Source organism: Globicephala melas, chromosome 1 (assembly GCF_963455315.2).
Source record: "Globicephala melas chromosome 1, mGloMel1.2, whole genome shotgun sequence".
NCBI lineage: Eukaryota > Metazoa > Chordata > Mammalia > Artiodactyla > Delphinidae > Globicephala > Globicephala melas.
This window is the reverse complement of record NC_083314.1, coordinates 31861135-31887668: the sequence shown is the minus strand read 5'-3', so window position 1 is coordinate 31887668 and position 26534 is coordinate 31861135. Positions and strand designations below refer to the sequence as shown.

Below are 26534 nucleotides of genomic sequence, written 5' to 3'. Positions count from 1 at the left end.
TCATAGTCTTGTCCAAGTCTTCTATATCGTTGTTGATCTTCTGCCTAACTGTTCTATCCATTACTGACCGTGGAGCACTGAAGCCTCTACCTAATGTTGTGTGCAATTATCTATTTCTTCCTTCAATTCTTCATGGATTTTGGTATTTTCCTCTTCATGTATTTTGGTTTTATCTTATTCAGGGAAAATATGTTAAAAATTTTTGTATCTTCCCTTTTTTTTATCATAAAATGTCCCTTTTCATATCTAGTAACTTTTTTGTTTGTTTTAAAGTCTATTTTTCTGGTATTAGTAAAGCCACTTCAGCAATGCTTACGGTTGCTATTTGCATGATGTATATTTTTTCATCCTTTTACTTTGTACACCTTAGACTTTTGAATCCAAGGAGTGTCTCCTACAGAAAACATTTTTTTAAACCCAGTTTGACAATATCTGCCTTTTGATTGTATTGTTTAATTCATTTTCATTTAGTTTTTATTATTGATATGGTAGGATTAATTTATGTCTATCATTTTACCTTTGGTTTTCTACATGTCTCATGTTTTTGGTTTTTTGTTATTGTTGTTGTTCCTCCATTTTCCTTTTATAGTAAGTAGATATTTTCTACTGTAACATGTAATTCTTCAATGATTTTTAACCACGTTGTTTGAGTAATGGCTGCACTAGGGCTTATGTAATACATCTTCTCAGAATCTCTTCAGATTTTTACTAGGTTCATTCCAGATAGAAACAGAAACTGTACTTCTATAGAGCTGTATGCCTTCCCTCTTTTTTGTTTTTATTACATTTTTATATGTTACATACTTAACAACATATTATTACAATTATTACTTCACACGCTTATTTTTTAAAGGAGCTTAGAGAAGAAAGTGTAGCAAATAAATATTTTTGAGTTTGTTGGGTTAATCTGTTTACCATTTCTGGTTCTCTTCTTTTCTTCCTGCAGATTCAGCTTATGATCTACTGTCATTTTTATTCTAACACAGCTTTGTCAATTCTCCAGGAATGTTCTGTAGAATTCTAATGTTAATGATGAATATGTGAATCCCAAATCTTTCATTTGTATTGACCTTATCTCATTAATTCTTCTCCCAACAATGCCATAACTAGAGTTGAGTTCTAAAGTGTACCTTCCTCTTTTCCAATAGAAATGGTCCCACAATTTCAAAAAGTTCTCAAAGGTGAAAAAGCGCACACGTTTATCACGTTTGCAAATGCCAATGAAAATGCTACGGTAACACTGTCCAAAATGCAATATTCTTCTGTGAGAGCACCCAACTTTAAACAAATACACATATTCTAAATACAGCTTAGATCTGTGACATGTTTTGGCCAATGAAGTGTGAGCAGACATGAAGGCCTTCAATGAGCAGCAGAGGCCTTAAAAGGGCTTGTGCGGTTGGGCTCACCTCTTATGTTTCAGTGAACTTTGTGAGAAGACAGGGCCTGGGAGCTGCAGCCTCACAGTTGGGCTGCAGAGGAAGATGTGTGTTACAGACCTCAAACTGACCCAAAACACGGAGCAAAACCAGCCATCTAGAGGTCTAAAAGAGAGCCACTGCAGCTAGCCCATGGGTCCAAGAAAAATAAATTTTTGTTTGTGTAACTGAGTTTGGCGCAATTTGTTCCAAAGCATTATCACAGCAAGAGCTGACTAACACAACATCCTCCAAATAATTGTTATGTAAATGGCTGCCACCATGCCTACATGTAAGGCAAACTGTGTGCTCAAATCGCAAGAATTCTTGAACTCTTGGTGCCTCTCCAACACAATGTACATGGCTAAATTTCCAAAAATAAGTTCACGAATATACCACAAAGATCTCCCTAAACTTGTATTAAATGTAATGCAAAGTTCTTCCTTTTCATTTTCTGCTTCTACATAATTAAAATGTTTTTTATCAATGTAAAATGGCTCTTGCCCTTTGGCTTCTGTCGTTAGTCTTCTGAACTCCTTGGCTTTTCAGCTCCTAGGCTGTAAGATATGAATCAGCAAATGCCCCAAGGAGAAAGGCTGCACCAAATGTCAAACTTGCATCTGTGTTTCCCTTCTCTCCAGAACTTGGCCCACATGTCTCGGTGTCTCTCTAATATTCAGATGCCAGCGAACAGATGTTTTCTTACTTTATCCAGGTTTCCTAAAATTTCTTTAGACTTCACCTGATCTCATGTTACTATTCAACTATCATCTCAATTACCCCTAGGAAGAAAATTTACAATTTTTAGAGAAAAGGGAACCCTGGTACACTGTTGGTAGGAATGTAAACTGGTGCAGCCACTGTGGGAAACAGTATGGAGTGTCCTCAAAAAACTAAAATTAGAACTACCATATGACCTCGCAACTCTACTCCTGGTTATAAATCCAAAAAGAACAAAAACACGTGTTTTCAAAAAGATGTATTTGAAAAGATACATGCACCCCAATGTTCGAAGCATCAGTATTTACAATTACCAAGATATGGAAGCAACCTAAGTGTCATCAAGAGCTGAATGGATAAAGAAGATGCTGTACATATAACCAATGGCATACTACTCAGCCTTAAAACAGAACAAAATTTTGCTATTTGCAGCAAGACAGATGGACTTGGAGGGCATTGTGGTAAGTGAAATAAGTCAAACAAAAACCAACACTGTAGGATATCACCTACATATGGAATCTAAAAAATACAACAATCTACTGAATATAACAAAAGAGATGGAGAGTCACAGATATAGAGAACAAACTAATGGTTGCCAGTGCAGAGGAGGAGGAGGGTGCAATACAGGGGTGGGGAAGTGAGAGATATAAACTACTGGGTGTATGATAGGCACAAGGATGTATTGTACAACACAGGGAATATAGCCAATATTTTGTAATAATTGTAAATGTAAAGTAACCTTTAAAAAGTATATAAAAATTGTTTAAAAAAGAAATCATACTGAAAATTGGAAACAATTTAAATGTCCATCAACAGGAAAATGCACATATAAATTATTGTATTTCCCTTCATGGGACTCCTACATGGTGAGGAAAGTACATGAACTAGACAGATCTTTACGTGTCAGCATGGATGAACCTAGCAAAGATAACACTACATAAAGCAAATAACAAGAGAAAACATAGACTACTATATGCAGTTTAAGAATACTTAAAAAGATAGCCTAAATAGAAAGACATCCATGCCAGTGATGGAGACCAAGTTCAGAAGAGTGGTTACCCAGGGTCAGCTGGGGAGTGGCTGTGTTTGGGAAAGTGGTCACACCAGGCTCTTCAACAGGAATGGTAATGGTTAACTTCACATGCTGGCTGGAGGACAGAGGAGTGTCTGCGATCTTATAATGTGACCACGCTGCATGTAAAAGCCATTGCTGACCACATCTAGGGGATCTGATGCGCGGTAGCTGGTAGTGGGTGGAGGCATCCAGAAGGTGGTGGTAGAAGAGGAACGTTGTACACGTAACGCCTAAGGCCTGACCAGAGGACGACCACTGTTCTAGAAACTGGACACAAATCCAACTTCTACGGCCAATCTTAGAAGACAAACTGAGGCATATTTAAAATTTTAACACTTTATGTGAGCAAAAATAGATTCAACTCAGGCACCACAAAGCGGAAGAGGTGAGGAGCAGTCCAGCCACAGGAGCTGCAGAGATGTTTATTTTAAAAGGACAGAAGCAAAGCAAGGAAACGAGTGATTTGCTATGGCTTTAACGCCTAGTTGGTGGTTTGTGACTGGGTGTCCTCAGCGGTGTTCGTCACCCTGGGGCGTTGACAGACTTAGATTTTGGTTGGTTTACGTAGGCGGCCACATCACTAGAGCCACCGCAGGCTAACGGCCTCCTTGCAGGGTTAATTTACTAACACCAATTGTCTGAGTCCTTCCTCTTACTCAGTCACTTCACTTCCTACGCCTCAGTTTCTCTTCTGTAAAGTGGATATTCAGTAGTAAATTCTCTGTGGAGTTGTCAGTACAAAACAGTGATTATTAGTAACCACGATCATGTTCTGAATGCATGGAACACGTCACCATTTGCCAACCACCGTGTCAAGTCAGCAGAAACTACAGAAATTAAGAGCTCTCCGCAGAAATTCACACATCCGTGCACCAGGTAACGGACCACAGGCAGACGTTCACTCAGCCTTTCATGTGTCCCTCAGAGAGTGCACGCTCTCGTCTGGGCGGGGCGAGCACAGACACTTACCGGGAGTTTACTTTTAAAATGAGTTGATACAACCATGTCTCACTTTTGTTTGGATGAGTCAGCAAACGGTTTTTGTTAATCCCAAATTCTCCACACCTCCTACCTTTCACGCTGCCCTGGTCTCGAAGCTCCCGCCCCTGCTCCTCAGGCCGCGTCCCCATAGGAGACGGAATTGCGGGCAGACGTACGCCGTGCGGGCAGACGTACGCCGTGCGGGCAGACGTACGTCGTGCGGGCAGACGTCCTGTAGCCCCGCCCCCACGGGCCCGCCCGGAGGCTTAAACCGCAGCCCCGCTATACGGAGGGCCTTGATGAACGCGCCAACACCGGGCCGTGCGGGGGCTCCGGAGCGCGGCATGGAGCGACCGGCCTAGCTGGAGCCCGTGGCCCTATGTCTTCTGGCTGCGACACGGGTCCTGCGCACGCTACAGGGCCGCAGCTGCCGGGCGGTGGGCGCCCGAGGGTCCGGAAGGCGAGCCAGGGCCCCCAGGCGGGTGTGGGCATCGTGTCCGCAGCCAGCGTCCCCGAGGCCGCGTCCGGGCCATGATCACTCGGTGAAGCTGCGCCGGGACAGCGCGGCCGACTCCTTCTTGCGCTCTGAGGACCTGTGCGCGCTGCAGGGCTCGGTGCCTCTGTCCTCCGTGCGCGCTTCCCTGCGGGAGGGCCTGCTGGACTTCAGGCCGACCGCCTCCGGGGGGCGCACTGGGCGCCGCTCCTGAGCACCCGCTGCCCCTGATCTGTATCCAGAGCTTCTTCCAGCCACGGCTTGTCGAGACAGGTTTGTACTTCCCGCTTCCAGAGGGCCTCGTGTGGGCGCTGAGAAGCGGGGTTTTAAATGCTGCAAGGTGGAGGGTGGGCACTAGAACCGGTGCCCAGTGCCCGGGTGTGCGTGCACTAGACGGGGCGTGCGGCCTAGGACTCCTGCCAGATCGGTGACCCCGGCCGAGTGCCTTAAGGCTTCAAGGTCTCAGTGTTCTCATCTGTAGCATGGGCTTAACAGGACCGTCTGTGGCGATTACAAGGATGCACTGTGTTAATGCTTCTAGACTCTACAAAGTAGAACACTTAGCACAGTTTGGAGCATCGTTAATTGTTGCACAGATGTTACCTGGTCTGTTGAATGACTTTGCCTGGTACACACCAAAGCGATTAGGAAATGGATATATCCCAGCTTCACTTCCTTTCCATTCAAACAGGGCTCAGGAAAAAAAAAATTTTTTTTCAATAGTTGTATCATATATAGTGGAAAGAGCACCGGTGTGAAGGCAGCTTAGGGTTTGAATTCCAGGACTTATGCTCTCTGTGGCCTGCGCAGGTTTCTTTTGCACTACATTCCCCACACTTGTAAAATGACATTAATAACCACTCTTTCTGTGGGTTCTTAGAATTAATTAAGCAGGTTATGTGTGTAAAGTAGCCTGGCACTTGAATGAGTGGTCAGAACCAAGGGCTGCTGGAGACGATGCTTCTGCCCTAGGTAAGCTCCCCTTCTACTGGGTGACAGGTAAACACAAGCACAGTAGTCAGTGCTCTGGAAGAAGTGAGTTCTGGTGCTACAGAGCACAGACTCTCTTTTTTTCTTTAATTTTTATTCTATATTGGAGGATAGTTGATTTACAATATTGTGTTAGTTTCAGGTGTACAGTAAAGTGATTCAGTTATATATATATCCATTCCTTTTCAGATTCTTTTCCCGTACAGTTTGTTACAGGATATGGAGTAGAGGTCCCTGTGCTATGCAGTAGGTCCTTGTTGATTATTTTATATATAGTCGTGTGTATATGTTAATGCCAAACTCGTAATGTATCCCTCCCCGCCATCTTTCCCCTTTGCAGAGCACAGAAACTTGGAAGGGAAAGTTCAGGGTAAGCTTCTTGGAGGAAGTGCCATCCTTTCTAAGGATATGTAGAAGCTCCTGGGGTGGCAGGAGAAAGCAGTGTGTGTTGAAGTTTGAGAAATGTAAGAAAATATGGCAAAACTAATGTGCAGGACTGGAACTCAGGGTTTGGGAAAGAAATGAGAGTTGATACTGAAAACTTAGTGGGGCCCAACAGAAAGGCACCTTGTTTGTCCTGTCAGAAGTTTGGATGTTTATCCTGAAGGCTGCGGGAAACACCAAAGAACAGTGAAATGGAATTCTGGTTTAGAGGCTCACTTGGACCTCCATGTGGAAGGCAGTTGATTGGGTGCAGGGTGAATTGGAATCTAAGGGTCCCCCTTAAGTTATAAAAGGTGGGACCGGGTTTTGCAGATCTGAGAATGGGTGGGGCCTGGTGACCAGTTAGAAAAGGCAGGGCAGCAAGCGTGGGTGACAGTTTACAGCTGCATCTTTTTGTGAGATACAGAGCACAGTAGAAAGGGATTTGGGGTGGCGAGAGGATCTTACTTTATCTTCAGTGCTTTAGAGGGGCCTGGTAGACAGGTCTGGGCCCAAGGTTCAGATCTGTGCTCTTTCGGAGGACAGGTGTTTGAAGGCATGGTAGAGACTTAGGTTATCCACAAGAATATCCAAAGAATCATAGGTCTGAGAGCTTTTTAAGTGGGTATATTTGAGGATGTTTATAAGCTGCGAGAAAGTAGCCAGCAGAGGAAGGGTGTAAAGATCTAGGAGAGGAAGTGATTGTTCATTTGTTTTTGAAAAGCTGAACACTTATCGTGTGCCTGGCCCTTTTCTAGGATCTGGGGTTCACACCATCTGTTATCTCTTCTGCAAGGATAGTTCAACTCATCCCCTGGTGAAGAGAAGTCAGATTATTCTTTGCATCCCATTCAGGTATAAGAACTGTTCCGTACCTCTGAAGGGACTTTACTTAACCAGAGTAATAAGTTAGAAATCAAAAGAAATTATAGTTGGAAGGGACCTGAAAGGCCACGGTACTTAATTTTGCCTAATATTTTACATTGAATGTAAGAAAAATTTATTGTAGAGCCCATTCTCTTCAGAGGTCCTTCACTGAACTTTCTTTATGTCTTGCATCCAGTGGGTCTAGCTTGTAGATTTTGGCCTCCTCCTAAATTTGCTTCTTCATCCATATTACATTTTTCCCAGACTGTGGCAGAAACTCCTGGGTGGTTTCGCGGCCCCTGGGTTCAGTTCCTCTAAGTTCATCTGCCTACTCAGGTTAAGTGATCTTCTACCATAAAAAGATATGCCTAAAATAATGCTGCTAATGGCTTGCCCACACAGAGTTAGTGCATACTAGCCGCCCAGCGTGTGCTCTGCCCAGAGGCGTGTAGTCTGAACTACGTTCGGCCAGGCCTCATGGGGCTCTTTGGCCCTGAGGAAGCAGAGCTTTCTGTGGTCACTCCCTTTTATCTAATTGGTCCTTCAGCAGCGTGGCTCCTTTTTCTAATCAGCGGAGGCACCCTTACTCAGCCAGTGGTAACCCCAGGCCTCATCACCTGTGGGATACAAGCCATGCTCTCTCCCAGGCTTGCTTCGGCCAACATCTCTATTTTCCTTTCTGTCTCTTCTCACACTTGGACCCCTAGCCTTTAGTCATCCCCACCTGCAGTATTTACTGTGCCGAGCAGGTGTCAGGCTTGAGTATCTTTTCACAGATGTTCCCTCTGCAGTTAATGCACCTCCTACTCCAGCTCTGCATAGCCTCATCTTTCTAGATTGTACTTCAGGGTTATCATGAAGCTGTCACTTAGATATAACTTTTTGCCTCCATAGGAACCTCTGTGCCTAAAGCTTACGTTTATTTATCTCATGTGATTGAAATTTTAAGTCTATACATCTTCCTCCTTAATGAAGGCTTTAAGGGCAGGAGTCGTTTCTAATCCTTAGCACAGAGCAGATGCTTTTTATTTATTTAGATGCTTTTTAATGATGATAAAATGTATGGTTTAAGTCACTCATTTTACAATAATTTTGCTTTAGGTTGTGACAGAAATAAAGTTTACAGAAGTCGTGTTCCTGCAATAAGAAATAAAGATGTGACCTCCAGCTGTGTAAAGCTCTTAAATGCTGTGTAAGTGCGTCGGGTGCGCTAAGGAGCCTGGAGCTAAGTGGGCTAGTTGTGAGAGAGAGAGACTTAACTATGTTAACAAAGGTAAGCCTTCATTGTGTCCTGCCAACATTTGGTAGTTGCTTTTGGGGCAAACTAAACCAATAAAAGTTTAAACTGTTCCTCCCCATTAAAGGGATTGAATAATTGGCTTCTTTGGTGCACCTGTGTCTTGTGAATTGTCCAGTTGGAGATGGAGGTTTAGAAAGTGAGTTTCAGCCTTGTTTAAGTCTCTTCGCATTAGACTGGTCTCGTGATTTCCTACACACCATGTCTGTCTACCTTTTCTTGGTGTTGTTCATACCTGGATTGTCTCCTGTACCTGCTCAAACCTTGGTCCATTCTCATTTGTACCATGGAAGTTTGTCATGCTGGATACTGTCAGAATTAATCTTACTTAAGTTTGTGTTAAGCCACAAACCACATGTTTCGTATATTTTTTGTTTTTTCTGTTTGTTTATATTTTTATGGTTTCTCTTCAAGAAATATTATGGGAAGGGAAATAGCAAGATGTAAGAGCAAAAAAGTCATCATTCTCTTTAAATTGTTAGAACATCTATCTGCAATCATAATTATAGTGCACTGTGGTATGTGTTAAAATAGGAAATATATGTAACATCCCATAGGAGCAGCAAATTCAGTGGTGTTGGTGAGGGTGTGTCATGGAAGTAATCACAAAGCAGGTGACTCTTGATTAGGGTCCTGAAACATTAGTGTCCCTTCCCTGTGTCCAGTAGTGGTCTGGAGGGGTCAGGAAGCCTGCCTTTCAATTTGAGGGAACAGGGGTTTTGAGGTCCTCTCTCTTCTATTGCTCTAGTATACTGCATAGCAGCTAATAAAATACCGGGTTTATAGTTGACCCAGTATTTTGATGAGCTGATTGCTCATCAAGATTGGCATGTATCATTGGAAATGAAAATCAGAGGAGTCTTATGCTCTTTAGGTTTTTCTTTTTTTTCCTTTGTCTCAAAAGTATGTAGTACTTTGCTGAGTGGTTGGGAAGAAAGTTTGCAGTATTCAGTGTATTCAGTTTTAGTACCTAAATAGAATAGAACTCTTGCTGTAAACTGGAATAACTTTGTTACTGACAAGTTTTAGAATGCATCAGTTCATCAATTACCTGTTTGGGAAGATTGTAGTTAATGATTTTAAGAATGTGGCTGTAAACCTCCAATTGACTCAAGAAAAGCAAATAAGTCAAGATTGACAAATGTATAGGCTCTTCATCTTACTGTGTGTGTGGTTTTTTATTTTTCCTTTTAGTTACTTGTCAAGGTATAATAAAGAACTCTATCACTCTTAAGACAGTAAACTTCACGGGGTATAATTTGACATGGCAGGGAGAAGATTACATGGCCAAGATCTTAAAGGTGATTTTATGTTTAAACTTTCATGAAAACATGTGATTGAAGCACGTTAACATATTGATACAGATGGCAGTTAATTTTTGTCTTTTAATACATGTGAGTGCAGCTTCTGTTTTGTTGAAAGAATCTGACCAAATGGTAATGTGAATTGCTGTTGCATAAAGTATAGTGTTGAATCCCCAGTCTTTGCACTTGAGTTTAACAACTCTGTGGTTTTCTATCTTCTTCCTGAGACACTATCTCAGGTCCATCCTCATCACACAGAGTGGTAAATTAGAGAATGATTAATATCACCATTTACAGAAGTGAGACTGAAATCTCAACCATCTTGAACATAGGAACTGAAGGGGCCTCTCAGCAGTTCAGAGAGTTATTACCAAGCCAGTCGGCTGAATTCTGTTCAGTTTTCTCTGTAGCAGAGCCCTCCAGGTCCTTGTTTTGAGCTTATTTATTTTTATACACAATTCTGTGTGGTTACTGTACATAATACTAAATAGTTGTATTAACTGGGTTTAACTGGTGATGTATTTACATCAAGATCTAACTTCGTTTTGTTGATATCTTTTTAGGGGCTTGCCATTCATCAAAGCTCATGATGTATGTAATCAGTTGCTGGTGTGTAGCTATCATATTTATGATATGTAGGGCTTGAATTGGGAGAGGTGGATGGTCATTCTTCTTGCTTTTTAAACTGACAGAGGCTTACAGGAAGCATTTCCCTCTCTGAAATAAATCTGTGTAGAACTTGTCTGGTCGCTCTCCCAATGCAACTGTGTAGTTGTGTGGGTTTGGCACACAACTGGCAGCCTTGTGGTTATGTCTGTAAACAAGGAAGCCTGTTCTCCAGTCCGCACATCAGCTGTTACCCAGTGAAATGAACTTGACTGCCATTTCTGACCCCTCACGTGGAGCTGTCATACTCAAGAATGTTCATATGTTTTCAAGAAACGTTGTTTGCGGGCTATATGTACAAATTCCTGATCTAAAAGCCAATATAAAGCAACATCTACCAAACCTCTGCTCTCTCACCAAGGCCACACACATTCCCTCACTCATGGCCTCACGGCAAGCTAATACTGTCAGTATCAGATTCTCCTTCCCAGTGGTCCTGGGAGACTGCATAGTTGCTCTGTGAAAGGCACCACTGCTGAGGTTGAGAGAAGAGCATCTTGGGTGTCAGTCCTGCCCTTGCATGCCCAGAGAGAGAGGTGTGCGCCTCGCTCTCCTGTTGGGATTTTCCTTTGCTGCAGGCTTGCTGCTTGTTGTCAAAATGATGTCCTAGTTACTTGTCTTCTGCATAGTTACGTAATCCCAGCACACTTCTTTATGATCTGTAGAATTTTGTGGGGTTGTGGCCAGGTCAGGTTTTAAATGTTTGGAAATGTCCAACTGAACAACATTGCAGTGGCAGTGAAGCTTGACAGGAGAATTGTATTACTGTTACCCTAGTTTTGGCTTAAGGGTGATGAGAAGATGAAATTTTTGATGGGTCAGTTTTAGTTATGTATGTGTATGTGATTTACTTTTTTAAATTCTAACATCTATTATACACAGCTTAGATATGTTGACTTTCTGATTATTCTTCTGATTCTATATCAGTCCCTTTACTGATGTATTTTCCTCTGAAAAACTACATTTTCTTCCAGACTGTTTTTGTCTGATAGTGAAAAATAAATTTTTCATTTGCAGTCTAAAGTTGATCTGAGAAAAAATGGTTACCTTGGATCTTCCCTTGGCTTCTGTGAAAGAAACTTAATAAAATAATATGGGCAATTCCCATTACTAATCCTAACTGTGTACAACAGAGGTCTGTACAGTAACATAGCAAAAATAAGTTACTTAGTCATTGCCTGTTTTAGACTAAGGAGCAGTGAGAGACATTTATAAATAATGATACCTCAGATCACTTTTGTTAAATGTCCTCTAATATTTGCATATTTGGTATCTGGCTTATGTTGTCTTTTATACAATCTTGTCTTCTTTCTTTGCAATTTAACAACTCTGTGGTTTCCTATCTCCTTCTTGTGACACTCAGGTCCATCAGAATTTCCTGTGACTGTGACAGTAGAGGGTCCTTCCTCCTCAGAAATCGAAGAGGTTGATGATTCCTCAGAAAGTGTTTGGGAAGAGCCAGAGAAAATCAGTTTGAAACAAGAAGCATTGCCAGTACAAAGGTATCACTTTAAAGCTATAGAGAAGATTATTTTTCAAACGGAAGGCTGATTGCAACACGGCACAGCTTGTGTGAGGGTTCTGTTTTCTCTTCGCATCTGCGTTGTATCTCCTTGACTGGTTAAGCTTAGACCAAGGTGAATGGGGGACATTTGAACTCTAAGAAATAAAAATCAAAACATGTCGTTAGTAATATATTTTCCTTTCTTTAGAACCTTAGTATATTAGATTTAGGGAGAACCTTAGTGATCATAAGATAAGGAAATTGAGTTCTGAATGAATGTAGTCAGCTGATTCAGTGCTCTTGTTTTACAGATGAGAAAATTGACAATTCTAGTTGAACTGTCTTTTTATAAGAGGAAAATAGGGCCTCATTTTAAATAAAAGTAAAGTTGAAAAAAGTTTTGATGTTGATATTCTCCTTTCCTCAAATAAAAAATATCAAGAAGCTACATTCTATTACCAAATAAACCTGACCTCTAATGTCATTGCATACTTTTGTTTCTATGGACAGAAAAGAAAAATTGATTTTCATAAGAAATTTTTGCACCTAAAAAATAATACATTTATTTTATTTCAACTTTAATACAGAGCTGAACATTTCTAGTAAATAAAGGAACACCATTTGGGGGGGACCTTGTCTTTGTGCTACAAAGTCCATGTTTAATTTTTAAAAATTATTTAATATGATTTTCTTTTCATATGAAACTTGACCGGTTTCAGAACTAATTATCCCATTATTATAGGACTATGGGAATTAACTCTTTGATTTTCAAAAGAGAAAGTCAGATTTTAATTTTTTTAATTAAAATCAATATAGAGAAATTTTAAGAAAAAAACTTAGAAAATTATGAAATGTTAGAGTAGGAGAAATCTATATTTCATGTAGAGTTACCCCCTTTCATTTTATAAATGAGCACCTACAATTTGTAGCACGTAAGTGGTTTATTAGTAAATGGCAGAGTACGACAAGACCCTAGAGCATCTAACCCGCATTCCTTGTCATTTTAGATGTGTTGTATTCATTTCCTTCACGAGTAGACCAGGAGATTGTATTTCTAATAGCAATGATAGACACTGGGGAAGACCAAGAAGTTTACACACTGGGACCACAGAATAGCAGATTCAGAATGCACTGAGAACCCTTTCAGCTCTTCTCCGTTTTGACAAGACACTACAAGGATGGTATCAAAGTGTTTAATTATATAAGCCCACAACAATCAAGAGATTTCAACATAGTTTTGAAAGACAGAAGACAAGTGGAAGAGTGTGAAACCGAAGCAGTAGAACAGAGGAAAAGCATCATCTAGAATATGCACAGGGACCACCTGCAACTGAGGAGGATTCTGACCCCACCTGCAGAAGTAGCCCCATGCTCAGATGCGCATGTAGGAGAGAGGGTGGAGTTAGTTAAAAGTGTGACTGAAATAGGGGAGCTCATTGAAGGGTTGTGTTTGGAGGAACGGACTCCCAGCCCCGCCCTCACGCTCCTGAAATGAGATGCTTTCATTTTGAAAACAATGAAACTGGGGAGAACTAGGGCAGCTAGTGTGAGTTTTTACATCCTAGAAAATTGTGTTTGGGGGGGATCCTATTACAGTTACTCCCCGCTTTTTCCTGCATAAGAAACCAATCAGTCGTTGACTTCAGGGAGCTTTCTGCGCTCATTCTTAAATAGAAAATAACTGTCATTTGCCTGATAGTTGAGTAAAGCTTACAACATGAGAGGGGGAAAAAGAGTGAAAACATATCCTGGTAGGACCAGGGACAATTTAGGGAACAAAATAATTTAAGAAAAAACCCTAATTAGTATCCTGAGAGAGGTTTAAAAAGAGCTAGCAACTATAAAATAAGACTAGGGTGTTAATTAAAAAGAGAATGGTCAGAAAGCAAGAGAGGTCTCTTGGAAATGAAAATATGGTTGCTGAAATAAATTCAGGAGGAATTTTAAAAATTTCTCATTATATAAAAAAGAAAGACACAATGGAAAACGTGATAGCAATATGTTAGAGAGGCTGCATCTGGGAGATGCAACATGTTACTATTAGAAACTCCAGACCCAGAAAAAAAATGGAGGGAAGCTGTCAGGGGCAAGAAAATTCCCCACAGCTGAAAGTAGACATCAGGCCTCTGATTGAAAATAGTTACTCACGTTTTGAGCAAGATGAACAAGAATAGACTCGCACCTAGGCACCCTTCATTATGAAACTTTAAAATACTGAAAAAATAAATTAACATAGAATAAAATACTGACAGGATACATCCATTCCAGAGAAAAAAGTACTGGTCACCTAAAACAAAAAGTTAAAATCTGACTTTATCATACTTGTCATCAGCACCATGGATCCTGGAAGGCATTAGAAAGAAACCTCCAAAGTTTTTCAGGCACATAATTTTCACCCTAGGGGTTTGTATCCAGCCAAACTATCAGTCATAAGTGGAGGCTGAAGAAGATATTTTGTACACAAAGAAATTTGAAAAATTGACGTCCTGTGCTACACCTTAAGCTATTTATAGAAATAATCCAGCAAAATGAGGCAGTAAACCAAGAAGGAAGGTAATAGGGGATTCAGTGCAGAGAGTAGCTAGTCTAGATTGGAGAGGCTTCTGTTGATTGTGTGATTGAGAGCTTAGAAACACCTTGAGGCATATTGTACTTACTAGGTATTCGGCACTGTTGGAAGGGAGGAGGGAGAGGAAGAGGAGAAGGAACTTGAACTCCAGAGGATAAAAGGCTATACGGACATAAACATGAAGCAAACTAAGCTATGGTTGATTTTTAACCTACTATTGGTGAGGAAGAGAAGAATCCACTTAAACTTGACACTATAGATGTCCCCCTTTTCAGCGACACACGGGGCTAATGACCACCTATGTAATTTGTTGTCCACACCAGAACACTTCAGTAGTGTAAGGAGGCGCTCTAATGCTGTAACATCAGGACAACAGGTATAAACTGGAACAGCCCAAGGCGGTTTGGGGTATGTGGTCACCCGGCACAAGGGCAGTGACACTGACACAGTATGGAACGAGGTGTAGTCTATACACAGAGACAGTACATCTGCAGTGGGCAATATTAATTTAATTGTAATAATGGCAATACTGTCTTGGTTTGCAGCTTTTATTGTCAACTTGCATGTAATAACAAATAACTAACCTAAACTATATTTAGTATGTATTTGTATTAACTTGGTATGTACTGAAATGTATTGTGTACTAGTATATGCTTAGTATGTATATATTAGGCTTTAAGTGTTTTAGCATATATTAACTCATTTAATCCTCTGAATAGCCTTATGAGGTTGGTGCTAATATCATTACCACTTTTTTTTTTGGTATGCGGGCCTCTCACTGTTGTGGCCTCTCCCTTTGCGGAGAACAGGCTCCGAACGCACAGGCTCAGCGGCCATGGCTCACGGGCCCAGCCGCTCCGCGGCAAGTAGGATCTTCCTGGACCGGGGCACGAACCCGTGTCCCCTGCATCAGCAGGCGGACTCTCAACCACTGGGCCACCAGGGAAGCCCCTTTCCCACTTCTGAGAAAAGGAAGCTAAGACAGGGAAGGAACTTGCCGAGGCTGTACCTAATTTAGGGTTGGATCGAGGCTTTGAGTTTAGGCTCTCCGCCTGTTCTATTAAACCTTACTCCCTACTGACTCTCAAATAACAGAAGACTTAACTGCACATAGAACAGAATATAAATTTCAACTTTGACAACGTAAAAGCTAGGTTTGAAAGGTAGACAGGAGGTAGAAAAAAGGGAAGATGGTATGAATGTCCTCATTTTAGAAAGCGTGATGTTGAGAGAGGTTATAGTTGATCAACAATGTAGGTTTTTAAGTATATCACTACAAGTCAAAGAGATCATGAGCAGTGGAATAACTCATGATGACATAACTTTACTGAGCAGTGTGGACATAGGAAGAGTGTAAAGGAAATAAACCCTTACTTAGTAAAATAGAAAGTGAACAGATAATGTCTCAAATTTAGTCAGAAAATAGTCATGTAAGAGTATTACTTGTAAATGGGGAAGAATTCAAAATAACAATAGTTGGACCTCCCTGGTGGCGCAGTGGTTAACAATCTGCCTGCCAAGTCAGGGGACACAGGTTCGAGCCCTGGTCCAGGAAGATCCCACATGCCGCGGAGCAACGAAGCCCGTGCTGCACAACTACGGAGCCTGTGCTCTAGAGCCTGCAACACAACTACTGAGCCCACGTGCCACAACTACTGAAGCCCACGCTCCTAGATCCTGTGCTCCACGACAAGAGAAGCCACTGCAATGAAGAGTAGCCCCTGCTCACTGAAACTAGAGAAAGCCTGCACGCAGCAACAAAGACCCAACACAGCCAAAAATAAAAAAATAATAAAAAAATAACAATAGTTGACGTAAACCTCATACAAAAGGAAATCCAAACAGCCAGTAAACACAGAAAAGTGTACGACTTCATTAAGTAATAAGAGAAAAGTGAGTCAAAACCAATGAAACCAGATGCTAATCAGTTTGACAAATACATAAATAAAGTGTGGTACTATCAGGTATTGTAGACCTGGAGTACTATGGGAATCTTCTACTCTGTTCATACTGGAGTATAAATCGACACAACCACTTTGGAAAGCATTTAGCACTCTCCATCAACTGAAGGTATATAAATAGCCTGTGAGCCAGCAGCCCTCACCCCTGCCCTGTGTAAATGCACCAGAATAGCCGGTACAGCAGGATTCCTGTCCATGATTTGCATTAGCACAAACTGAAAACAAACTGTCCATTAAGAGTCAAAAATTTAATAAATTATGCATATTCATACAGTGGGAAAACTATCAAGCAATAAAATTGAATGAACTAGAGCTACAGGCTGCAATGTGGATGAATTTTTTAAACCAATGTTGAGTGAAAGAAATAAGAAAAGACTTCATATACTATGATCCTCTACATAAAGTTAGATGTTGACAAAACTAAACTCTTTTGTTAGGGATGCATGCAGGTTAAAGGAAATGATTGTCAAGAAATGAGGATGGTGTTTAACTGGGAAGAGGGAAGGAGATTGTGATGAGAAAAGGATATGGGGGGCGGGTTTGAGATGCTGACAAGTATCAATACTTTCAGATTCCAGTAGTGGTTATGTAAGTATTCTCTTTTTATTTGTCACATTGAGAGTTTTGTCCTCTGCACTTCTCAGTACACATATCGTATTTTACAATTAAAAACCTGAGTAAAGAATCGGTCGCTTCTTGACAGCTGGATGTGGGAGTGGGATGAGACCATTTCATTTTAAGCCCTTCACTACTGTTTGCGTCCACATGTTATTCATTCAGCCTTAATTGGACATATGCTGTGTACCAAGCACTCTTCTAATTTTATATGTGTTTTAACTCATGTAATCCTCACAAGAGCTCTGTGATGTGGGAGCTTATCTCCATTTTATAGATGAGGAAGTTGAGGCCTAGAGTTATAGAACTTGTCCAAGGTTATATAGCTAATGGGTAGTGCCAGGCCCATTTGCCTCAGAGTCTGAATTTTTACAATACAATCTAAAAGAGAAATTTAATTACTAATTATAAGCCAAAAAATTGCACATTAAAGAAGATGACAAGTTTTCATCTATCCAGTTAGAGAAAAACACACAGTCTGTCTTTCACACACCTACATCTTGTATTGGCAGGGATTTTCCTTATTAAGCAATTATTTATTGACCATCTATTGTGCTGGCACAGGTGCTGGGGATAAACACTTAATAAAATACACCCCCTATCTTCAAATAACTTGCACTCTAAGTGAGGAAGGAAGCCAACAGTTACAGTAGAGGTTATATACCAAGTGATACATCGCTGATGGCAGTGTAAAATCTCAGAAATCTTTTGGAAAGAAGTTTGGAGACAGGTACCTCAGAGCCTTAAAAATGTTCATTTGCTTTGACCTCAAACTCATTTTTATGGATTTATTGCAAGAATGTTATTCTCAATACAGAAAAAAGCCTTCATGCATAAAAACGGTTATTTTGTCTTATAATATTGAAAAGTTGGAAAGAATTTAAATGTGTAAAATGCTTAACCAGTAAACCCACTCAGTGGAATATTTTGTTGCCCACAAAAAAAAAAATCAAGGTTATGAATCCCCTGATTATATGAGAAATTATTGATTTCAATGTTAAATGGAGGAAAGGTGAACATAAACTTTGATATCCAATACGATGGGAGCTTTGTCCCAGAAAAATCACCCTAACCAGTGTACAGAAGGGAGGAAGGGAGAGCAGATGACAGGAAGGGAAATTATTCCAAAGCCTTATCATTAGTCTTACTTAAGTAATAGAATATCAAGTAATTTTACTTTCTAATTTTTTTGGTTCCATATTTCCATGTAAGGGATATGAATTATTAATACTTTGTAGTAGGAGGACACACTTTTTCACAAAAATTCAACACTATTCTAATTCTCTCCACTAGAGGGAGAAACTATTCCAAGTAATTGCACTGTGATGTGCTATTTTGAACCTGTCAGGAAGTTTTACTCTACTTTCCTCTGACTGTGGTGAGGGTTGGTTTGTTTGCTTATTTGTTTAGAATTTCTTTGAAATTGGTTTTAGAAGATTTATTAAACCATTATATTGAAAGTAGAGGAATTTTTCCATTTTTTCCCCTTTTTCCCCATTGAAAACTTGGCTGGCTTTAGTAATGAAACATTAAAGAATTTGAAGTTCTTAGACTGTCAGTTTTTTAAACATGATCTGAATATAAAAATATATGTTCATTGAGCAAATTTTTGAAAAAATGAACAACTCATTGAAGGAAATAAAAGCCACCTCTGCATGTACACACACCTAATCTGCTCTTTTGTCTTAAAGAAGTATCAAAAATATTTTGTCTTGTCACTAAATACTCTTCTACATCAGAGAATTTGATTAAGCTTATGCATCATCTCCCAGGAAAAACGCACAGATGTATTTTGAATGTAGAACTCCTGAAGCCCATTCATTAACTCTGGTTGAGACCTGTTGTCATTCTTTTCTTAGTGGCTTCATAGCGCATTCCTTCAGACGGTGAGCTGTTTTTGTTTAAACCAATCCCAATTTGGAGGCTCTTAGCTTTCTTCTAGCGTTTGGTTATAAACAATCTTATGACATCATGTTGGTAGATAAATCTTTGCCCACATCTTTGATTTCCTTAGGGTAAACCCTTGATGTAGGAGTGTTGTTAGGTACCAAAAGCTACTCTCCAGAAAGTGATACCAGCTCCTCTCCCAATGATGGCATATAATAGAGTTCCTCATTCTTTAAGTGATTGTTCAAAGCAGCTAAAATGTATAAATATACCGTACTGTTTTCATAAGTGTAGGTATTCTGATTGTTTATCGCTGCATAGGAAACCACCCTGAAACAGTGGCCTAAAACAATGAAAATCGTTTATTTTGTTCACAAACCTGGAAGTTGAGTAGAATATTAATTCTTTTACTACACTCTTACTGACTGAAAACAATACCTGTTTAACTAGCTAACAGTTCTGTAGGTCAGAAATCCAGGCACAGCGTGACTGGGTTTCCTGCTCAGATACACACGGGAACATGTGAGTTCCCTCCTGAGAGTGTTAAAGCACGTGAAATTTAAGTGTAAAACATTGAGCCCCAAACGTTGGATGTTCACCATAGTTTGTGTGGGTCACAGAGCTGAAATCAAGATGTCAGTCTGGCTGTGTTAGCATCCAGAGGCTCTGGGAAAGAATGCCTCCAGGCTTCTTCGGCTTGTTGGCATAATTCAGATTCTGCAGTTGCAGGACAGAGGTCCCCATTTCCTTGCTGGCTGTCAGTCGGGGGACAGTCTCAGCTCCTAGAGGCCTCTCGCTTGCCTTCCCTGCTGCAGCATTTGACTTCTTCAGAGCCAGCAATGGAGAGTCTCCCTCTTGTCCCTTTTGTACTTCAATTCGGGAAGAGTTCAGGTCCTTTTCATGGGGTGCCGGAGCAGGCCATATCCACCTAGAATAATCTCCCTATCTTAAAAAATCAACTGATTTTGAACCTTAATTCCGTCTGCAAAATCCCTTCACTACAGCTAGATTTAGAGTTTGATTGGGTAAGTGGAAGGTTTGTGTACTTCAGTAAGCAGGAGTCTTAGGGGCTCTGTTAGAATTCTGCCTAATGCAAGCAGTGTCCCCACTTCACAGACCGAAGTGTCTTATTTCCTGAAACTCCTAAGGGAGTTTATCAGTGTTCATTTTATTTCAGTGACCTTGGTGAATGGGAAGACGACCACCTCCGTGAGCAGGAATGGCACCCAGCTTCCTGAGTCCACAGTGTGGCTCTGCTGCTTAGTGGTGTGACCTTGGCTGTGCTGCTCTACTTACTCTGCTTCTCTGCCTCTGTTTCCCTCATCTGTAAAATAACATGGAGTTAGTGATCGTTTTTTCCTCGTAGGGTTTTTTATTTTATTTATTTATTTTTGGCTGCGTTGGGTCTTCGTTGTTGCTCGCGGGATTTCTCCAGTTGCGTCGAGCAGGGGGTTACTCTTCGTTGCGGTGCGGTGGCTTCTCTTATTGCGGAGCACGGGCTCTAGGCACACAGGCTTCAGTAGTTGTGGCACATGGGTTCTAGAGCGTAGGCTCAGTAGTCGTGGCACACGGGCTTAGTTGCTCCGTGGCATGTGGGTTCTTCCCGGACTAGGGCTCGAACCTGTGTCCCCTGCACTGGCAGGCGGATTCTTAACCACTGTGCCAGCAGGGAAGCCCCCTCTTAGGGTTTTGATGATTAGATTATCTAATACCCAGGGAACTCCAGGAACAGTGCTTGACTGTAAATTGCTTTAAAAGTGATTACTTTTTAAAAACATGCTTTTGAATCTGCAATTATGTAATTCAGGTATGTTAAGCATGTTCATTAATAGGACTTCCTGCTATAAAGAGACCCACAAATAAAAATAGAATTTTTCTTTCTTGGTCTTAACTTCTTATTTCTGACTTACTATGTTATACGCATATGCCTTTTATGGTGGGCTGCCACAAATTTATGTCGGAAGGAGTGGAATTTAAATAAATCTTACCTATGCTAATTTGTTAGATTTTGATAATTCATTTCACTAGCATGGTATGATATTACCAGTAGCAGACTAAAATCTGAGTTCACTTCTGGCTCTGCCCCTAAATCCTGATGAGACCAATAGCTGGAAAGGCTTTGGGATATTATACTATGAATTAGTTATAATATTGACTCTGTTTGTTTAGGATAACCTGGAGGAATGCCTAAAGCAGTTAAAGGAGGAAAGAGTAATGAGACTGAAGGCTGATAAACGAGTCAGTGAGGTAAACAGATTTCTTATTCTGCTTTAGAGAGTGTTTTGGTTTTATTTTGATTTGATTTTAAGCCATATACACATAATTTGTAAGCTTTAAAACTGTAATATGTTGCAAATTGGTTGTGTCATATGGACTTTTGCATTTACTGGTATTTAGTGATCATATGATCTATATTCCAGAAAGCATGTTTTTAAAAATGGGAAAATCTGGTTTTGTGTGTGTGTGTGTGTGTGTGTGCGCGCACGCGTGCGCATGCGTGCTTTTATATGACATTAGCTTATTTCCTGTTCATGATTCTTTGATTCAGGAAGGCACTTTTTGTGCATATACTGTATATACAGTAACATAAAAGACACGATGAGACTCTCCTGGCAATGAATTAGGAAAGTGAATCATTTAAATAAATTTAAGATATTGGAAAACTTCTAAGAATGCAATGAAAGATAAAAATATATACTATGAGAATTACATTAGGGAATGTGCATGAAAGCAGGGCATAATCTAAAAAGTTCTATCCAAATATAATTTATCACAGGGTGAGTGTAGGGAGGAATTTTTGAAAGTGCATCCATTGGATTGGCGGACACTCATTCAATAAATGTTGAGCACCTGCTCATGTAAGGCAAAAGGGGCATCATGAACATTAATGGCCTTTCTGAGAAATACTAGAGTTGAGCTTACAGGGGGTTTTAAGTGCATAGATGATGAGCGGAAGGGGAAGAGTGCACGGGGGGAATATTTTCAAGAAGCCAAAGAAAATATTGGTGATTGTACATTTAATAAATTGGGTTGGGTATGATTTAGGACTTTTAAATGTAAGCATTAGATATTTTGCTCACTAAAGTTAATCCTTAACATTCAGCAGAGATGTAATATGTTTTATTCAAATCAGATTCTATATTTCATTTTCTAATTTAAGAGAAACTTAAAGCAGGTCATTTTCTAATGTGGAATGAGGCTCCATTATGAATTGAACCAGTTAGAAATGTGATATTTTGTGAAAGATCGTTAATAAAACGATAACTTTGGTTTATTTATATACCACCTAAGCGTTATATAGGAAACTTTGTTGGGTGCCTGTGGGTTTTGGTTACTATGTGATACGGTCTCTGTCTTTACTGGTGGAGAGTTAGCTTAATTACAAATTAAATACAGTTTGAGTGTTTTAGTTTTGTTCCTTGAAAATAGGCAAGACTACTTCTGATGACAATGAGAAAAAATCATGTCAGACATTTTTAGTCTTCTTTTATAGCTGGAACATGAAAATGCCCACTTAAGAAATATGAATTTCTCTTTGTCTGCAGCCCTTCATGCCCACTCATTGACAAGCATGATCCTGGATGATGCAGATGTTTTGGGCAGCATTGAGAATTCTTTTCAGAAGTTCCATGCTTTCTTGGATCTCCTTAAAGTTGCTGGGTTAGTTCATTTCTCTTCATGGCGTTCTTCTCTTTGCGACTATAATGGTAGTTTGCTGAGGAACTGGAGCAATTTTCATCACTTCCGTGGCCATATTTAGTGTAATTATAGGTAATATAGTTGACTTTTTAAAATAAGGAGTTAAATTTGTTAATAAATGCAAATAGGGAAGCCTGCTTTGGTAGAGTGGGGAGCTCATTATAAAAGAGTAACCTGTAAATAGAGTAATTAGTAGGTGTAGTTTTTTGTAAGACTAAATTGAAGGCAGTTTTCATTGAAAATATTCGGGAATGCATAAGAATTTTCCTATCTTTCACTTATTTTGCTTGTTTGATAAGTTTGAATTAAAGTTATTTTTGCCTTAGACATAAAAATTATTATTAATCTGCAGGGGAGATATAGGTCCGTGGTTTTCAACTGGGAGCAATTTTGCTGGAAGAGGGAAGTGGAGACTGATAGTTGATGGAGTGGTGTTTTGTCAGTGAATGAATTGGTGTTGGTGTTGGGAAGGAAGGAACAAACACATTCTTGGAAACTGGAGGAAAGGTGGTAAAGAAGTGTGGGAATAGAGGTGTGACTGGCAGTGGATGACATGCATGGTACATGTTGAAGCTGCTAGTGAGACAGTGGGATGTGTCTTAGAGGATGAATCTGGAAAGGGCTGAGATTTGGGGGGAGAGAGAGGCTTGTAGTCTGGAGTAGGATGTTGGCTTTTAAGATTTTAGAAGTATTTCATGATTGTAGGTCTGGGGAAATCTAAACTGCTCTTATGTGATTATAATAACCTTTGTCTTTTCTCCTTTTCTCCTCTGGTCCAGGCTTGGGCAGCTGGCCACAATGGCTGGTATAGATCAGTCAGATTTTCATTTACTAGGTCGTCCCCAGATGAATTCTACTGTTAGTAGTCCACGTAAAGAAGAAAAGAAGGGACTTGAAGAAGAAAAATCAGAATCAAAACAGGGTGCCCCAGGACAAATGCAAAATACCCAAGTAAGTGGACAGAACAGCACTTAATGATTCTAAGAGTGATTAGCAAAAAGGAAATGACCAAGTCAGGGGGAAAACAATAATGATCAGTCTCTAATAGTTCACATGCTCAGGAGCTAGAAGACTCTGGAATCCTTTCCAAATCTGAGATTAGTAAATGTGTGCCCATTTCATGACACTGTATTGTTGTAAATAAGGAGACTGGAAGTTCTTTCAAAAATTTATGAGTTAAAGCAAACTATCCTTATTAGAGAAAATATTCCAGATTTTAAATTATATAAATGTCTATTCTATTCATATTTTACTTAGGTTTCCATTTGTATGCAGTCAGCTTACAATGAAGGTACACATACTGATATAATTTTTAAAATAAGTAATCCAGACATAGCTAATAGGTAACATATCATAGTGACTCACCTGGTTATGGAAATGGGAGGGGAAACCTGTCAGCTTTTCCTCTAGCCTTGCTTGGAGCCCCCATCAGCCAATCTCAGACTGGTCTTGGGAACTGACAGCTTGAGAACACAGTCTGGTCACAAACTATATACTGTTTGCATGTGCCTGGAGGATAGAAAAGAACTTAATTATCTTACAGAATAGGGTTTTATTTTTAGTGAGGGAAAGGAAATGGGTAGTAAGTACCCCAATCACCAAAGTCTGAAAATGTAGCGGACATAGTCTTGGATATAGCTAGGTTAAGCTACGAATCACTTGGCAAGATATAATTAGAAAAAAACTGGCTCTGAAATCTTCTGAATATTGACTGTGTTAATAATAAGATCACAGAGTAACATTGAAGTTTTGAGCTCTACTTTTTAATGGTTGGCTCTGTTCATCACTGAATTTTTGTCTTGTCTTTTGTTTTTCCGTCCAGTTTCAGAAAATTACAGGTGACGCTAGGATTCCTTTGCCTCTTGACTCCTTCCATATCCCAGTGTCTACTCAGGAGGCCTTAGAAACTTCCAAAGACAACCTGGGGTCCCAGTCACAGAGCAGCGGCAGGAGTCTTTTGAAGATTCATTGCTAGAACATGTTCGCCCTTCAGCAGACGTCATTTCTGGAACTGGAAGTCAAAGAAAAGAAGAGGAATTATCTAGAAATAGCAGGTCTTCTTCAGAGAAAATGAGCAAAGCAGGTGAATATACCAAAAAATACTCTGCTAGGAAACAACCTCGGAAGGACCTGCATTCCTGCTCTGACTCACCTGTAAAGCAGAAAAGCAAAGAAATTGGGCAAAATAATTCTTTGGTTAATAAACCAATTAAAAGTGAGTCTTCAAAAAAACATTTCTATTAAGAAAGAGAGTAGAATAGTGACTTTCATCAAAGACAACTAAAAGTAAACTCAATCTACTAGAACATTCTGAAAGTGATACTCCTGGATCTGATTGTGAATTTCAAGAAAGCATCCATAACTCTATCATGCCTAACATAGGTCTAAATCTTTTAAAATTATGTTTTTGCCTTCACATTTTAATAAATTACTTATGTTTTTATTATAGCATATGGTGGTTTCAGTTACTTGACTGGAAGCCATTAGAGAAAGATTTATCTATACTTTTTTATTATAATGAAAGTTTTGGTGTACTTTTCCTTGTGACACTTTGCACCGTTCATTCAGCTAGTGTTTACTGAGGGCTTCATATGTACAGTACTTTTCTGGGTGCTATTGCTTTCAGCAGTGAACAAAATAAAGCCTTTATTCTCCTGGAACGAGCACTCTGTGTTGGGAGAAAATATAAACAACAAAGCAGGGTAAGGGTTAAAAAGAGATGGGAATAATAAATGGAATAGTTTTACCATTTGGTTAAATGTCAAACTATTATAAATCACATGGCCAGAAGCCATTGAGGTATTTTAATTCACAATAACCAGAGAGCCTCAAACATTTACCAAGGCACTTAACCGTGTTTATGGATTACAGCAACGCTCTGAGGTAGGGAGCTGTTACCATCCTCATCTATAGATGAGGAGTCTGAGGAGACATTATGTGAGTTGCCCAGAATTACACAGCTGTAAGTAAGTGGAAAGCTGCGATGTGACCCGAACCCATGCTCTTTTTTTTTTTTAAATGTATGGACTTTATTATGTTTCATTTGTTTCTGATTTATGTGAATTTTTTCTTTAAAGATTTTTTCTGATATCGACCATTTTTAAAGTGTTTATTGCATTTGTTACAGCATTGCTTCTGTTTTATATTGTGGTTTTTTGGCCACAAGGCATGTGGGATCTTAGCTCCCCCACCAGGGATCGAACCCTCACCCCCTCCATTGGAAGGCGAAGTCTTAACCACTGGACCACCAGGGAAGTCCCCCTTCTGTGACTATTTTTATGGCAATTTTTTTAAATTTTATTTTTTATTGACGTATAGTAGAATTACAGTGTTGTGTTAATTACTGCTGTACAGGAAAGTGACTCAGTTACACATTTATATACATTCTTCTTCATATTCTTTTCCATTACGGTTTATCACAGGATATATAGTTCCCTGTGCTCTACAGTAGGACCTTTTTGGTTTTTTTTAAATACATCCACTTTTTTTAAAATAAATGTATTTATTTATTTTTTTATTTTTGGCTGTGTTGGGCCTTTGTTGCTGCACGCAGGCTTTCTCTAGTTGCGGTGCTCAGGCTTCTCACTGTGGTGGCTTTTCTTGTTGCAGAGCACTGGCTCTAGGTGCATGGGCTTAAATAGTTGTGGCATCGGGCTTAGTTGCTCTCTGGCATGTGGGATCTTCCCGGACCAGGGCTCGAACCCGTGTCCCCTGCATTGGCAGGTGTATTCTTAACCACTGTGCCACCAGGGAAGTCCCATGTAGGACCTTTTCGTTTATCCATCCTGTATATACACCAGTTTGCACCTGCTAATCCCAAACTCCCAATCCAACCCTCTCCCACCCCCTCCCCCATGGTAACCACCAGTCTATTCTCTATGTCCTTGGTTATGTTTCTGTTTCACAGATAGGCAGAACCCAGGCTCTTAATTACTTTGTTATCCTGTTTCCTTGTTAAGAGAAGAAGGGTGTAAGGAAGGCACCGAGCGAGAAGGCAGTGAGCACTAGAAGTGCAAAACAGTGGGGCTGTCAGAAAGCACACCTGACTCCTTCCCCCATCGTGAG

The 26534-nt window shown here is 40.1% G+C and overlaps 1 pseudogene; it reads left to right on the top strand.

Annotated features, from left to right (window-relative positions):
* Positions 1-1150: 1150 nt before the first annotated feature.
* Positions 1151-24784, top strand: LOC115849906 (centrosomal protein of 78 kDa-like; annotated as a pseudogene).
* The last annotated feature ends 1750 nt before the right edge of the window (positions 24785-26534 follow it).